The sequence below is a fragment of the Dermochelys coriacea genome, chromosome 6 (genome assembly GCF_009764565.3).
Source record: "Dermochelys coriacea isolate rDerCor1 chromosome 6, rDerCor1.pri.v4, whole genome shotgun sequence".
NCBI lineage: Eukaryota > Metazoa > Chordata > Testudines > Dermochelyidae > Dermochelys > Dermochelys coriacea.
In genome coordinates, this window is record NC_050073.1 from 120,143,537 (window position 1) to 120,159,915 (window position 16,379).

The following is a 16,379-nucleotide window of genomic DNA, read 5'->3' on the forward strand; positions in this document are numbered from 1 at the left end:
ACTGGCAGTGGGCTGAGCCGCTCAGCCCACTGCCACCCAGCCTGCTGCCGATCTGGGGTTCAGTCCGCCGGCTCCTACCAGCCAGGGTCCTGGCTGCCGGCCCTGCTCAGTCCGCTGCGGGTCTGGGATCCTGGCCCTGCCCACATAAAGTGGGTACCTACCTTCTCCCTGGTTCTAGCCCATTCTCTTCCTCTCTCTCTGCACTGAGCTCAGGGTGGGAGTGCACTGAGCTCAGGGCTGGGGGTGAAGGAGCAGGTTGGGGTGTAGGGTCTGGCCAGGAGCTAGAATGAGGGAGGAGGCTCAGGGTTGGGGTTTGGGAGTGCTTACCTGGGCAGCTCCCATTTGGTGTAAGGGATACAGGTGGGAATGTGAGGGGTGGGGGGGGTACAGGAGTTCCCGTTTGGTGCTCAGGGTGGGGGTGGGAATGTGGGGGGTGCAAAGTCAGGACATGGGGTTTGAGGGGGTTGGGTATGTGTGGGGGTGCTGGAGTTAGGGCTGGGGTTGTGGGGGGTGCCGGGATCAGGGCAGGAGGCTGGAAGTGTGGGGGGGGTTCAGCGGTCAGGGCTGGGGGTGTGGGCTGGGGTCATGGGGGTGCTCCCAGCCTCCCAGCGGCTCATGGCAGGGGGCTAGAGGGGATATGCCCTGATTCCACCCCACTTCCTCAAGGCCCTGTCCCCACCTCTTCTCCACCTCCTCCCTGGAGCAGTACGCACACTGCAGCTCCACTTCTCCCCTTCCCGCGCAAGGGCCATCAGCTGATTGGCAGCAGGGAGGGAGAGGAAGAGGGGCAGGAACCCAGCATGCTGGGGGAAGAGGGGGGAAGAGAGGAGGACCTTGACTGCCCTGCAGCAGCAGCCGGCAGGACCAAGCTTCTTCACCCTGCCCCGGTGAAGAAGAACCGTAAATATTCCTCCAGAAATTTTAGTGCCACGTACGAGTGGACACAGCATCTCCAACGTTATTTTGTGGTGCGTATGCTCTCACTCAAGCTAGGTAACTTGACTGTAGCTACTCAAGTTACTTCTTCAGTGAAGACCTACTGTAAGAAAAAAGTTGCTTAGCTACTAAGCACAACCTGGACTCAGCTACTTTTCCTATTTGAGACAAAGCCCTGGGTCATTTCTATATGGGCCAAGATGTGGCCAAGATGTGTAGTTTTTCAAACATGTTAGCTTCATGTGATTGAAAACCCTCTTAATGCTTAAGATGCAGGAGACTAGTAGGGAGGTTAGGGTTTACCTCAACCAGCTAATGCGTTAAAACTACAACTTACATTAGGATTTTAATATGCATCAGTTAACATGTTAGAATACACTCTTTATCCTAACAAAGACAAGGCACTAGATGCTCCAATTAAAGTAGTGTTAATCATAAAGATTCAATGGCTATTGATATTAAAGCTGATGCAGAGAAGAACTAGCATCCACTTAGTTCCTATGCTCTTAGTCTAACATATCTTCCATGAACCCTTCCAGATAAAGTTCTACAACTAATTAGTTAAATACCAGGCACCAATATAGATGCTACATGTTTTAGACTCAACATTGAGAAACAAATTGTTTTTTCTCCATATGAAGCCCTATCCCAGTGGTTCTCAAACTTTTGTACTGGTGACCCCTTTCACATAGGAAGCCTCTGAGTGTGACCTGACCCCAGCCCTCCCCCGTTATAAATATATAAAATAGTGTTTTTAATTTAACACCATTATAAATACGGGGGGCAAAGCAGGGTTTGGAGTGGAGGCTGACGGCTCACAACCCCCATGTAATAACCTTCTGACCATCTGAGGGATCCCAACCCCCAGTTTGAGAACCCCTGCCCTATCCGGTTCCAGTTATTTGGACATGGCAGCATTTGCTACAAATGTGTTTAAAAACAAACACCATTTACAGTAAATTGAAAATACTGTGTACCAAGGGTAGCCAAACTGTGGCTTGCAAGCCACATGTGGCTCTTTTACAGTTAAAGTGTGGCTTATGGAGCCTCCCCTATACCCCGCCATTCTCCACCTACCAGACTGGGGTGGGGGGAAAGCTCAGGGCTTTTGCCAGGTGGTGAGTTTAGGGGCTTCAGCCTAGTGGGAGGCACCTGCCAGGGCTCGGGGCTTCAGCCCGACTCCTGCTGAAGCCCCGAGCCCTGGCAGGTCCACCAGTGGGGCTGAAGCTCCTAGCCCCACCATCCTGCCAGGTGCACCCTGCTCTTGAACTTCTGAAGATTATCATATGCGGCTCAGCAGGTCAGTAAGTTGGGCCACCCCTGCACGTACTGTAGTGAGCTGTTGTTTTATTATAACAAAGAATTACAGATTATTTACTTATGCATTCTATCAGAAAGGACACAAACTTAAAAAGGAGGCAGAGTCAATTCTTTACTGCACTAATCCTTTATGCAATGGAGTCTGTAGTAAAATAGTGTCCTAATTTGATACGGTCAGGGCCCCTCTGTGCTAGGTATTGTACAAACTCAGTGAGAAGCAGTGCCTGTCTTGAAACACTTAACAGTCTACATAAATAGATGAGATGGACAAACAGTGGGAGAGGAAACAGAGAGGTGATGTGTATTGCCCAAGGTCACAGAGCAGGTTGCTGCTGAGTTGAAAATAGAACTTGGGTTTCTTTGGGTATGTCTGTGCTACTAAAAGACCTGCAGCACAGCTGTGGCTGGCCCAGGTCAGCTGATTCAGTCTCACAGGGCTCAGACAGCAGGGCTAAAAATTGCAGTATAGATGTTCAGGCTCAGCCTGGAGCCCAGGCTCTGAAACAACAAAAGGGGAGGCATTCAGAGTCCAGGTTCCAGCCCAATCCCAACATCTATGCTTCCATTTTTTAGCCCTGTGAGACCAAGTCATTTGATCTGGGCTCTGAGACTCAGTGCCATGGGTTTTTTAATGCGGTGTAGAAGTATCCTTAAATTCCACTCCAATGTCCTATCCATTGGACCACAGCATCTCTGCATGCTAATAGCAATCCTGGCAAGAGCACCATGATCTTTCCACTAGTGCACATATTCATGTGGGAAAGGATACAAACAACAAACACTCGGCCCTAGGATCATGGTGGGTGCTATGAATGCATAAGCAGGAACTTTATTTCTAGTACTGGTGTCATAGTGTCCATAGCAGCTATATCCAGTAGGCCAAATTCACACCAGCATAGTTACCCTAAAGATGATTTAGATTCCCTGTCTAATAGAAAAAGGCCATGCAATGCAACTATATAGCCCCAATTTTTTGTTACAAGCTTATAAGCACAGCTGAATGCCACTTGTCCCAAACTGGCTTCTAATGAATATTTTTTGTGGGAGAGGAGCAGGGGCATTCAGGGTATTTAGTGATAAATATAAAAAGGATTTTGCAATTTGTTTACCTTCCCCAGCCATCTGGCACTTTTGCGTTTCAGTAGCCTTGGACACTGAGAGAACAGTAGATAAAACAAAATAGTCCTATCTTATCAGAGACCTGGAGAAATTGAACTCTGTATTTATAGGATTAACCAAGTCATTATAGCTCTTGTATGGCTTCCATCTTAATTAATGGTCATGTTCCTCAAAGCTTTTCTTTGTTGCATGTTACTAAATAGAGCAGTCCCTTATCTCCTTTTAATTTGCTTTCACTGTAAACCAATTGGCTGCAGCAATCCTGCCCAGCCTCAGTACTGGAGGTGCTGTTGATCGAGCAATAGATATATAAAGGCCATGTTTGCACTGGGAGAAGAATAATTTTAACACATGGTAAAATTTCAAAAGCACCTGAAGCTCTGGCCTGGTCTACACTAGAAAATTAGTTTAGCTATGTCAATCAGGGGTGAGAAAAATCCACCCACCTGAGCAGTATAGTTAAGCCGATCTAAGTCCCCATATAAACAGCATTAGGTCGATGGAAGAAGACCTAGCTACAGACTGTCAGTGAGGTGGATTACTTACACCGATGGGCAGAGGCAACGCATGGGGAGACATGCAGGGTCAAGTGCCCCTCTCCCCATTGGTCTGCCGGGAGTAGGGAGGGAGAGGGGCTCTGTCCTTCTATTCCTGAGCCTTTCCCCCGGCATGTTTGGCCCCTCTCCCTGGCAGCCAGGCAGGGAGCAGGACAGAGCTGCTTCTGCCTGAGAGAGCCTGGCTGGGAGGCAGCCCCGGGCTCAGCTCTTGGAGACATGGGCCAAGCATGCCGGGGTGAAAAGGGGGCTTCAGCTCACTCAGCCCTGCCCTGTCCCCAGCAGCTGAGCCCAGGCAGGGAGTGGGCCACCGCTACCTTCCAGCCAGGATCTCTCAGGCAGAAGTGGCTATGTCCCGCTCCCTGCCCTGCTGCCGTGGAGGGTAGCCAAATGTGCAGGGAGGAGGCGCAGGGAGAGAAGGACAGAAACACCCTTCTCCCTCCACAGATAACGTGGGGTGGGGAGAGCATGGCGGCCCCAGGCTGAGCACACGGTGGTGGGGTTACTGGGCAGGGGAGACATGTAGGGTGGTTATGTGTCCTCCCTTTAGATTGTACCTCCCCACCCCCTGCTCAGTATGGGGAGGCACCATTCTATGCCGATGGGAGAATTCCTGCTGTTGCTGGAGGTAGCGACTACATTGCAGTGCTCCACACTGTGGTGTTTTAAGTGTAGACAAGCCCATTGTCTAGGAGAAAAAGTGCTTTTTTCTTCTTCAGACAACTCAGTGAAGTTAACTCTACTGAAAATTCCATTTAGTACCAATGCAGACACATTTTAACACTGGGAGGGTGATTAATCATTGGAACAATTTATCAAGGGAGGTGATGGGTTCTCCATCACTAGCACTTTTTAAATCAAGATTGGATGTTTTTGTAAAAGATCTGCTGTAGGAATTATTTTGTGGAAGTTTTATGGCCTATGTTATACAGGAGATCAGACTAGATGACTACAGTTGTCCCTTCTGGCCTTGTAATCTATGAGCATATGAAAACAACTAGGCTATAACTTGATGTGCTAAAATTGAACTATTGGTCTTAAACTGTGTCTAAGTTGGTGTTAAGTGGGGTTTTCAATCAAGTTAAACTAACTTCTATTCTATGTATGTTCTTATATAGCTCTCAGTCCAAGTATCTGAGCACCTTCCAGGAATGCATTAAGTGATGTGACTGTACTGTCACATACTGTTTAATCTCTCATCCCTTCCCCAAGGGAAGAACCGTTTGCAAGTGGAGTGTCTTGTTTTGGTAGGGTTTGGTGTTTTTTGGAGGGGGCAGACGGAGTTGATCCTGGGTACAGTATACTAGTTATTGCTGGGGGGGCTGTATGTGTACCCTCCTATGTCCTATGGGGACATCACCTAAATCATCCCTCATACTAACAGAGGATTTGTCTCTGGCTATGCGTATGCTGCATTGCAGTGCAGATCATGGGGGTGTGAATTGTAGAGCCCACCAAAATGTTGCACTCTAACTGCCCAAGTGTGGATGGTGCTGGCAAAAGATGCATAGTTTACATTAACATAGGTTTCAGAGTAGCAGCTGTGTTAGTCTGTATCCACCAAAAGAATAGGAGTACTTGTGGCACCTTAGAGACTAACACATTTATTAGAGCGTAAGTTTTCATGGGCTACAGCCCACTTCATCAGATGCATAGAATGGAACATATAGTAAGAAGATTAAATATATAACACACACACACACAGAGAAGGTGGAAGTTGCCATACAAACTGTAAGAGGCTAATTAATTAAGATGAGCTATTATCAACAGGAAAAAAAACTTTTGTAGTGATTATCAGGATGGCCCATTTAGACAGTTGACAAGAAGGTGTGAAGATACTTAACATGGGGAAATAGATTCAATATGTATAATGACCCAGCCACTCCCAGTCGCTATTCAAACCGAAGTTAATGGTATCTAGTTTGCATATTAATTCAAGCTCAGCAGTTTCTCGTTGGAATCTGCTTTTGAAGCTTTTCTGTTGCAGAATTGCCACCCTTAAGTCTTTCACTGAGTGGCCAGAGAGGTTGAAGTATTCTTCTACTGGTTTTTGAATGTTATGATTCCTGATGTCAGATTTGTGTCCATTTATTCTTTTGGGTAGAGACTGTCCGGTTTGGCCAATGTAAATGGCAGAGGGGCATTGCTGGCACATGATGGGATCTATCACATTGGTAGATGTGCAGATGAATGAGTCCCTGATGGTATGGCTAATGTGATTAGGTCCTATGATGGTGTCACTTGAATAAATATGTGGACAGAGTTGGCATCAGGATTTGTTGCAAGGATAGGTTCCTGGGTTAGTGGTTTTGTTGTGTGGTTGCTGGAGAGTATTTGCTTCAGGTTGGGGGGCTGTCTGTAAGCAAGGACTGGCCTGTCTCCCAAGGTTTGTGAGAGTGATAGGTCGTCCTTCAGGATAGGTTGTAGATCCTTGATGATGCGTTGGAGAGGTTTTAGTTGGGGGCTGGAAGTGATGGCTAGTGGCGTTCTGTTATTTTCTTTGTTGGGCCTGTCCTGTAGTAGGTGACTTCTGGGTACTCTTCTGGCTCTGTCAATCTGTTTTTTCACTTCAGCAGGTGGGTATTGTAGTTGTAAGAATGCTTGATAGAGATCTTGTAGGTGTTTGTCTCTGTCTGAGGGATTGGAGCAAATGCGGTTGTATCTTAGAGCTTGGCTGTAGGCAATGGATCATTTGGTGTGTCCCGGATGGAAGCTGGAGGCATGTAGTTAAGTATATTGATCAGTAAGTTTCCGATATAGGTGTTTATGTGACGATCGCTTATTAGCACAGTAGTGTCCAGGAAATGGACCGCTTGTGTGGATTGGTCTAGGCTGAGGTTGATGGTGGGATGGAAATTGTTGAAATCATGGTGGAATTCCTCAAGGGCTTCTTTTCCATGGGTCCAGATGATGATGTCATCAATGTAGTGCAAGTAGAGTAGGGGCGTTAGGGGACGAGAGCTAAGGAAGCGTTGTTCTAAGTCAGCCGTAAAAATATTGGCATACTGTGGGGCCATGCGGGTACCCATAGCAGTGCCGCTGACTTGAAGGTATATATTATACCCAAATGTGAAATAGTTGTGGGTGGGGACAAAGTCACAAAGATCAGCTACCATATTTGCCGTGACATTATCAGGGATACTGTTCCTGACAGCTTGTAGTCCATCTTTGTGTGGAATGTTGGTGTAGAGGCTTCTACATCCATAGTGGCTAGGATGGTGTTTTCAGGAAGATCACTGATGGATTGTAGTTTCCTCAGGAAGTCAGTGGTGTCTCGAAGATAGCTGGGAGTGCTGGTAGTATAGGGCCTGAGGAGGGAGTCCACATAGCCAGACAGTCCTGCTGTTAGGGTGCCAATGCCTGAGATGATGGGGCGTCCAGGATTTCCAGGTTTATGGATCTTGGGTAGCAGATAGAATACCCCTGGTTGGGGTTCTAGGCATGTGTCTGCACAGATCTGTTCCTGTGCTTTTTCAGGGAGTTTCTTGAGCAGATGGTGTAGGCTTTTTTTGGTAATCCTCAGTGGGTTCAGAGGATAATGGCCTGTAGAATGTGGAGTTAGAGAGCTGCCTAGTAGACTCTTGTTCATATTCAAGCTTATTCATGATGACGACAGCACCATAATCCTCTTCAAACAGGACTATGGTAACGCGAACTGGGTACCTTTTAGTTCATGCTGCCAGCATCCACATAGGGCAGTTAGAGCGCAAGGTTTTGATGTGCTCTGCAATCCACTCCCCTGTAATCCACACTGCAGCAAAGTCCTTTGTTCAGTTAAGTATTTTGTTGGTGAGTGCAGCATTTGTTCCTGGGGTTAATTGCTGCCTCTCCAACAGTTGTGGAAAGGAACCAAGAGGGACTGGGCTTAGCTGGAAGCAAGTAGGGTATTCTCAGGCACAGGGCTTGGGATCCATTTAGCCAATCTTGGGTTGCCACACCACAATTGCAACAAAGGAGTGCTTTTTACATCGATAGCTCTCGCTGTAAACTCGAAGTGGAGACAAGACACTGCAGTCTTCACCTCAGTGGAACTAATCAAGGCTAGCCAGCTGTGGGGTGTAAAATTGACTTTGACTAGTTACACTGAGATAAAAACTACACATCGCATCTCCCTTGGAATTGTACATTGAAAAATAATTTTATGCTAAAAAAAAAAACCTACACTTTTTTGCAGTAAAGACATAGCCTCAATTATGGGGTGAAACCTTTTTTCCCCCCTACTGCTCTAGACAAAGCTTAAATGATTTAGGAGCCTAAAGTCCCATTGACTTTCAAGTCACTTAAGCACTTATGAAAATTTTACCTAAAGTCTCTTTGGCCTGGTGTACACTACAGAGTTAGTTCAATGGAAGTCTGGAAGCATCTACACTATAATGTTCTTCCTGCCAATGTAAGTCACCCGCTATGCCAACCTAATTACTACACCTCCGCGAGAAGCATGGCACTTAGCTTGATATAGTTAGATACTGTTGTTTACATTGCCATACCCGTGCTCAGGTGTGACCACCGAAGCCTTGCGGCCCGGGGGTCAGAGCTGGAGTTCCACAATGGCCTAATTATGTCAGTGCAAGTGGTCCTGGTGAGGACATGCACCACTGGCAAGAAGGAGCATACTGTGGACATGAACAGCTGATTTAATTACTTCACTGTCTGTAGGTTGACCTAACTTAAGTCGACTTAATTTTGTAATTGAGACATGTCCTTTCTATGCTGCTGCTGTCTCTTTTAGTATTTTGTTTTTCCTTGATTGATCTATTTGAGAAGGTGATGGAGAAAGGGGAACTGGTTTCAAGATCAGTCACATAAAATGAGCACTTTTATAGACAAGCCAATCCCTTTCAATAAACCTGAGGATATAAACGATACATCTGACTCACAATACAGTATTTGTTGACATTTTAAATTATGCACTTCCCATTTCCAAAATTGGTCAGATCTGCCTCATCATGCTAACAGGGAGAGTAACAGTCAGTGAGATAAATATTAAAGCTGTCTCTTATTTTAGACACTGACAGTAACTTTGACAAGTTACTTTCTTACCCACATCACAAGGTGTAATTTTAAGGTCAGCTCATTCCAAATGACCAGATACTTTTTTTTTTTTTTTAACTCATCAAACAAGATGTACTGGACTTACCAGATATAGGCTCTGACCCGCAAACACTTATGCACATGCTCAACTTTAAGTATGTGAATAGTCCAACTGACTTCAATAAACAACTCTCATGCTTGATGTAGGATTGGGTCCTAAAATCAGTGGTTTTACTGCATGATGAATTTGGGCCATTGGGAGTTTTGATTGAGTTAGGACTTGACAGATACTTTCTTTTTTTAAATTCAAAGGATTTGCCAGAGTATATCATTATTCAACTCATGTTTTATCTTATCTGTGTGGGAGCAGGAATTTGCCTCTACTTATGAAATTTCACTGATCATGCTGTCTGTAAAGGTTAAAAAGTATTGTGGCATATCAGACTGGTTCAGGTTGATTTGCAAAGGTCTTTTGATGAGGATTGCAGCAATGTGTGGTTCTACATGCTGTTGCATAAAACAATTATAATTGTATAGTGGCCTGTATATACTGATTTGTATTTAAAAAGTCTACATGAGGATTATATATTTTTCAAGGGACTTCTATCATCACATGCATTAGTAAAAACTGCTCAGGATATGTTTACATTAGAGTTATTAACCACAGACTAATTGATCATCAAATCACATTTGTAGAGGCTAGTGTGGATACTCCACAATATTTGTCACCTAGAACAAATGTGTGAGGTTTACCCTGCGGTGATCTAGATATACTATATACAGAGCTTTTGCTTATAGATCATCAGTTTGAATCCAAACATGGCCAAAAGTTGTGGCCTACAGGGATAAGCTTGAGTCTACTTCCTTGTAAGCATATGTCCCCCTGAAAAGAGGCCTTCATTGGCACTCTCAGCAAAAGGGATCAAAGAATGGATGTCCAAACATACTGGACTTTCCTCTTCTAGAGATCATCCTTGCAGGCACAAATAAGGTGCATTCATAGGTGTGCATGTATATAAGCAAACAGAAAAGGAGTACTTGTGGCACCTTAGAGACTAACAAATTTATTTGAGCATAAGCTTTCGTGAGCTACAGCTCATTTCATCGGATGCATTCTTTTTGCGAATACAGACTAACACAGCTGCTACTCTGAAACCTGTCATGTATATAAGGAACACCGACACTTTAAAATCATAGAAATGTAGGGCTGGAAGTGACCGCGAGGTAATGTAATCCATTCCTCCCATGTGGAGGCAGGATTAAGTTTACTTAGACCATCCATGGCAGCCATTTGCTTAACCTGTCCTTAAAAACCTCCAGTGATAGGAATTCCACAGTCTCCCTAGGTAACCTGTTCCAGTGTTTAACAATCCTTATAGTTAGAAAGTTGTTCTTAATATCTAACCTAAGTCTCCTTGGTAGCTAACTAAGCCAATTACTACTTTTTCCTACCCTCATTGCACATGGAGGGCAACTGATCACCATCCTCTTCATAACAACCTTTTACATATTTAAAGACCTGTTATGTCCCCCTCATCCTTTTAATCTCTAGAAGGAGCATGCTCAATTCTTTCAACCTTCCTCATGGGAGCAGACAATTGGAAGGTGCTGGCTACAAATAGCCAAAGTCAGCTGAAAATAGTGGAAGAGGCACTCCAGGAATGCAAAAGAAAGATTCCTGGCAGACCAAGCTAAAGCCTCTGAGAAAATTGAAAGAGAATCATGTGCTCCAAGGTATGGTAAAGAAATTAACCTTGAAGCAGGGCAGAGCACCTGCAAATCATAGTAGTTGAGAATCACTAATTAAGAGTCTGAGGCAAAAAATAGGCTTTGCCTCTAAACAGGTAGCAGCTATTATAGCAGGTGAAGGGGGAGAAGGTCCTATGTATGGCACCCCAGGCATAATTACAGAGAGAAAAGAGAGTGAAAAGTTAACTCTGCAGAGGCTGGAGGGAATTAATCGGCTAAACTTTGTGAAAATGTTAAAAAGAAAAAGTGTTAGAGGAAAAGAATTCTTGGTTTCTTTGCAGCCATTCTGAAGGAAAAATGGGCCCTTTTCCAAAGGAATGTCTGTAAATTAGCCAGGCAAAAATAAACTATATGATTAAAATCATTTGACTGGACAAATTAGTCAAATTTGCTAAAAGAACATAAGCGGGTTCTATTGAAACTTAACTGCCTCAAATGTATAAAGGGAATGTAAGATGTAAAAAACAGAGAAGTGTGGAAGGGATGTTAAGGAAAAGAAAATGTGTATGTATCTATCTGTGTGTAAATATGTAAAGTTCTAAGGACCAATTGGTTTTGTTTTAAATAATGCCACTAAAAATCCATTTGACTCTTTAATTCAAAGTTGCAAAACTGACAGACCTTTTTGCTAGACACAGGTAATTAGTGTTGTTTGGCTTTGGGATTTGGCATTTTACCCTTAAAAGGTAACTCAATGCTTTACAAAATTTAAAATGTTTTAAAGTTGTGGCTGCCGCAGGGCAGTCAAAATCAGGAGAATAGAAAAAAAATCTGGATTATTTGTGTTTGTTTTTGTAACAAAATAGCAGATGAGAGCTGTAGTAAAAAAAAAAATAAATTAAAAAAAGATAGTGCCCCTCTGAAGCAACAGCAGGGGTGAGATGCACAAAACAAAAAGAAGCAATGTTAGAAACACTGAGTCTTAAAATGGCTCTGAGTAATCAGACAGTCACTTTGATAAAGGTACATGAAAACTCTAAGCAAAAAAAAAAAAAAAAGAAATAGTTATACCTTATGTAAAAATTGATATGGATAATGTTATAGAAGTTAAACTATGGAAGGAATGTGCATTTGCCCCACAACATGTGCAGGGTATATTGCAGAAGAGGCAAAAGAAATGCAAACATACCATGCTACTTAATTAGGGCTCCATAGGGAGCCACAATAGGTTGGGTTTTCTTTTTCAGATTGCTGTGTTTTTTGGAAGCAGAAGTTAAAAAAGTAATCAAAACTCTGGTGAAAGTTGATTGTGTCCCTTTTAAGATAGTCTCTCTGAGCTGCTGATGGTTTTAAATCCAAAAGTAGGAAGAGTCTGTGAAAATGCAAAAATTACCTACATGATAAAGGAAGGAAAAAACTAGGAGCACAAAGGAGCTGCAGATAAAGGACATACCTGGTCAGCAAACAAATTGTCTAAATAAAAGGCCTGGTATAACAAGATAATTTTAATAAATTTAATAATAAGTACCCCCGTAATAATGTATAGTGTGTATGATTTTTGGAAAAATCCTTTAAGGTCATATGGTAATGATGTTTCTCAGCTATTACCTGTAAATAAACTTAAAGCTTAACACAGTAGGAAAAACGTTATAAACTTGGTCTGCTGTATAAGAAGGAAAACTGAGGTACCCCACCTCATGGATTTAATGACTAAACAGTGGGATATTTTCCCCATAACCTTTAAAAGATAGAAGCCATTGAAACCTGGCCTGCCTATAGAACAAAAACAAGAAAATATTGGGGTAATTCCTCTGGTTTGCCTGCAATCAGCAAGGGTATTTGTAAAAGAAATATTTTAAGCAATAATCTGCCACCCCAAAAAGGGGTAGAAACATGTTCTTTTGTCTTTCAGAAAATCAGGAAAAGCTGATGCCAGCTGAAGAGCAACCCAATACCATAAGTCTACTGTCACAATAGAAATTGTGTTTTGTGTTCTATGTTTTGTCTTGTCTTGTTGCTAGCACTGTTGTGTGTTTAAAAAAAAAAAAAACTGCAGACCTGCAGGTAATTAAAAATAAATTAAGCTCTCTGTCCCAGCTACAGATACAAAAACAAGTACATGCCAATGTAGACTTGGTCCAAATTGGTCTGGGTAACCTAAAAGCCCGATGGAATCTTTGGCAATGGCTTAATACTACCACATGGCTTATGCATAAGAAAAAATTTAGAAATAGGAAACTACACAGCCATAGCTATGGGATGCACTGAAATGCAGATACTTGCCCTAGCTACTTTGGAACACGAAATGTTCTGGGTCATATTGGGAAATATTAAGGGTTTGATGCATTTGTTAAAACAAAGAAAGAGATCACTGTTTGACACTTATCAATATGAATGGATGCAATATGTTTCCAGTATTGTAAAACCAGACTTGTTAATGGGAGAAATTGTTGTCAAAATTGCACACCAATAGTCCCTGGAGGCAAAGGTATTGAAGCTTAGCCCATTCCCCATATTACACATGGGATCCTTCTGGCTACCCTGGACCTCGAGCCAGTGGGCTGGGGAGGGAGGGAGGGAAGCTATTGGACACTAGAGGTTGTACCGAATGGTCTCCTCAAAAGTGGGTGTGCCTCACCTTGTCTGTTGCCCCAGAATCTTGTAGTAAAGATACATCACTAGGATCATGTATGTAGGATGAATTGGAATCACAAACTCAAATTGCCTCACAGTACCTTCTCTTGAATAGCAAGTGACACTGACTATTATAAATCTTAGTGTCAAAAGGGGGATTATGTTGGATCATTTTAAGAAGTTCTGTATTAAAATCACAAATGAGTTTGATTCCCCATAGTTTAAATTCCAGGGTATTACTAATTAAGAGGTCTCTTGGTTTTTGGTGCTGTTTCTCTCCCTCTCTGTGCGAAACTTGTAAGCTGCTAATTGTGTTAGTAGTCTGTTCTCAAAGCAATTCTTTGTAACAACAACTACTCACACAGAGAGAGACTCAAAGCAATACTCTGTAACAACAGAAACAGCACCAGAGACTCCCCGCCCTTTTGTTGTATTCATCTCGCTTTGTTAATAATTGTGATTAAAATAGAGATAGAGGATGTATGTGGATGGATGCTTGGTGTGGATAATAACTGAATGATCAGGGAGGTGCCAGCCTAAGAATTCAGTGTCCATCAGCTGAAGAAGGCGTCAAGTGGAAATAACCAGAGGACCCCCAGAGGGCAGACTGGAATTCACGCAACAGCCTCAAGGATGGGAGAACCAAAGAATAAAATAACATCTGGCAGCACAGAGCCATCAGCTGATTGATTCAGCAACAGCATGATAAAGCAATTCCCATAGACTGGCATAGGAAGAAATTCCTATAAAAATGGACTCTAGAAAGTGAAAACTTTGGGGTCTGATTCTGCAAACCAACTTCCAGGAGCATCAGATGAGCATCTGACAAGGCCCTGCTCCCTCATCATGTCCAGGCCACCTGGCCAGTGACTTGGCATGAGCAACTCTAAGGCTGGTAACTATGATAACAACCTTGCAGAACCTGTGTGTGTGTGTATGAATGAATGTGTGAATAAACATGAAATTGAATGGAATGTTATAACTATAACTAACTGCTTACTATGATTCTTTCTGTATTCACAATAAATGTGGCATTTTGCCTTTTCCCCTTTAATAAGATCCTGCTGGTTTTTATTTTATTGGTATAACAACAGCTGCTGTTCGAAAGGGGTCATTTTGTAATCGCTCCTTCAGTTCTAGCTGGCAAACATTCTTGTCATAGACTACATTTCCCCTTTTTAATTCCTGAGGAGTTAAAGGACATTTTCTCAGAATAATGCAGTGTGGGGAAGGTTTGCACTCTAACTGCTCTGCTGTACCTGTTCTGTGGTTAAATAAAGGACTTAAGTTTCCATTGTGGTCAACATGGCGCTTTTCAGTAATCCTAAATCCACTTAAAGCCATTTTGTAAAGGTAGGTGTAGCATAATGGAATGGAAACTGACAGCCCTTCATGACCATTTCTCTGGTATGGCACCATAGTCTTGTCAGATCTTTCTCATCCCTTCACATTTGCCCCACTATTACATGACCCCATGAGCCTCTGGATGTATCAATGGTGTGAACAGACTAAAGACACTCCACCCCATTTCTTCAGCTCTCTTCTGAGGTGTCTGTTGTCTAAAAAACTTACTGAAAGTTGTGCTAACTTCAGAACCTTCTCAGACATATTAATAAAAGTGCACCTGAGCTGTTCCAAGTGGGCAGAGGGATTGTCATAGGGCAGCCTTGCCCAAAGCACCATCCTGCAGGAAGTCACAGCATGAGAGGCATGTCTGCCTCAGTTTCCCCTCTCTAATAACAATAACTTCACTTTAGGCTCTCTTGTTGCTATACTTCCCCTCCTTGGGGCTGGTTTATTACAACAATAGAGTCCAACTAGTTCATAACAAGAGGCCCAAACATGCAGTCCATTTTTCAGCCCAGTGCAAGCAGACATTAAAACTCAAGACATCTCATCCATTGACACCCCACCTACCAGCACCTTTGACCACACCCAGACTCTGTCAGTCCCATTCTGTCAGGCCAGCCACCCCAACCCTTCCAACTGGAGTACAGCCCCACCCTCTTCCCAATCCTAGCAGGAATGCCTATCTGCTGGGAGCATCCCTCACTCCCCCAGCCCTCAGTTTGTCTGAATCTAGCTGTCCAACCCTGAAGATGCCAGCAGGTAAGCTTCTCAGCTTCTTCAGCCCTCTCTAGGGTTTGGCTCCAACTCTCCAGCTTAGAACAAGCAGGCAACATCTGCTGCTGCCACCTTCAGCTTCTCCAGACACGGCTCCTTGGCTTGGGGACACCAGACAGCAAACTGCTCTTCAGCCTTCTCCCAGGAACCATGTCAGTGAGTTCTGAAAGGAAACATGAGTCCCCTTGGCTTTAGCAGTTGTCACCCACCCTTCCTGACTGACCCACTCTGCTCCGACTCACTGAAACTCACCCCACTATAGCATTCCCAGATCCTTTATAACCCTGCCCGCTTAATTGGCCACATGGGAGCACCTGTCCTGGCACAGGGGCATTGGACCTACTTCATTTACAGGAGCCAGCCACCCTGTGTCAGGGAACACACAGGATGAACTATGCCCAGAATGTAGGATGGGGGCTTTGTACCCTCTGCACTAAGGAGCTGAGTTGCACTCTATGCACACAAATGGTCCATCACGGAGAGGCAGGTGTATGTGAGCCTGGTGAGTGGTGGGCACGTGGCCACCTGGGCTGCAGTTCTACAGTTCCAGTGAGCAGAAATCCCATGTAGGTGTGCAGAAATTGTAGGAACTATTTCAAATCAGGGGCTAATGCTATAGCATTGGAGTCTGCAGAGCTGTCATAGAATATCAGGGTTGGAAGGGACCCCAGAAGGTCATCTAGTCCAACCCCCTGCTCAAAGCAGGACCAAGTCCCAGTTAAATCATCCCAGCCAGGGCTTTGTCAAGCCTGACCTTAAAAACCTCTAAGGAAGGAGATTCTACCACCTCCCTAGGTAACGCATTCCAGTGTTTCACCACCCTCTTAGTGAAAAAGTTTTTCCTAATATCCAATCTAAACCTCCCCCATTGCAACTTGAGACCATTACTCCTCGTTCTGTCATCTGCTACCATTGAGAACAGTCTAGAGCCATCCTCTTTGAAACCCCCTTTCAGGTAGTTGAAAGCAGCTA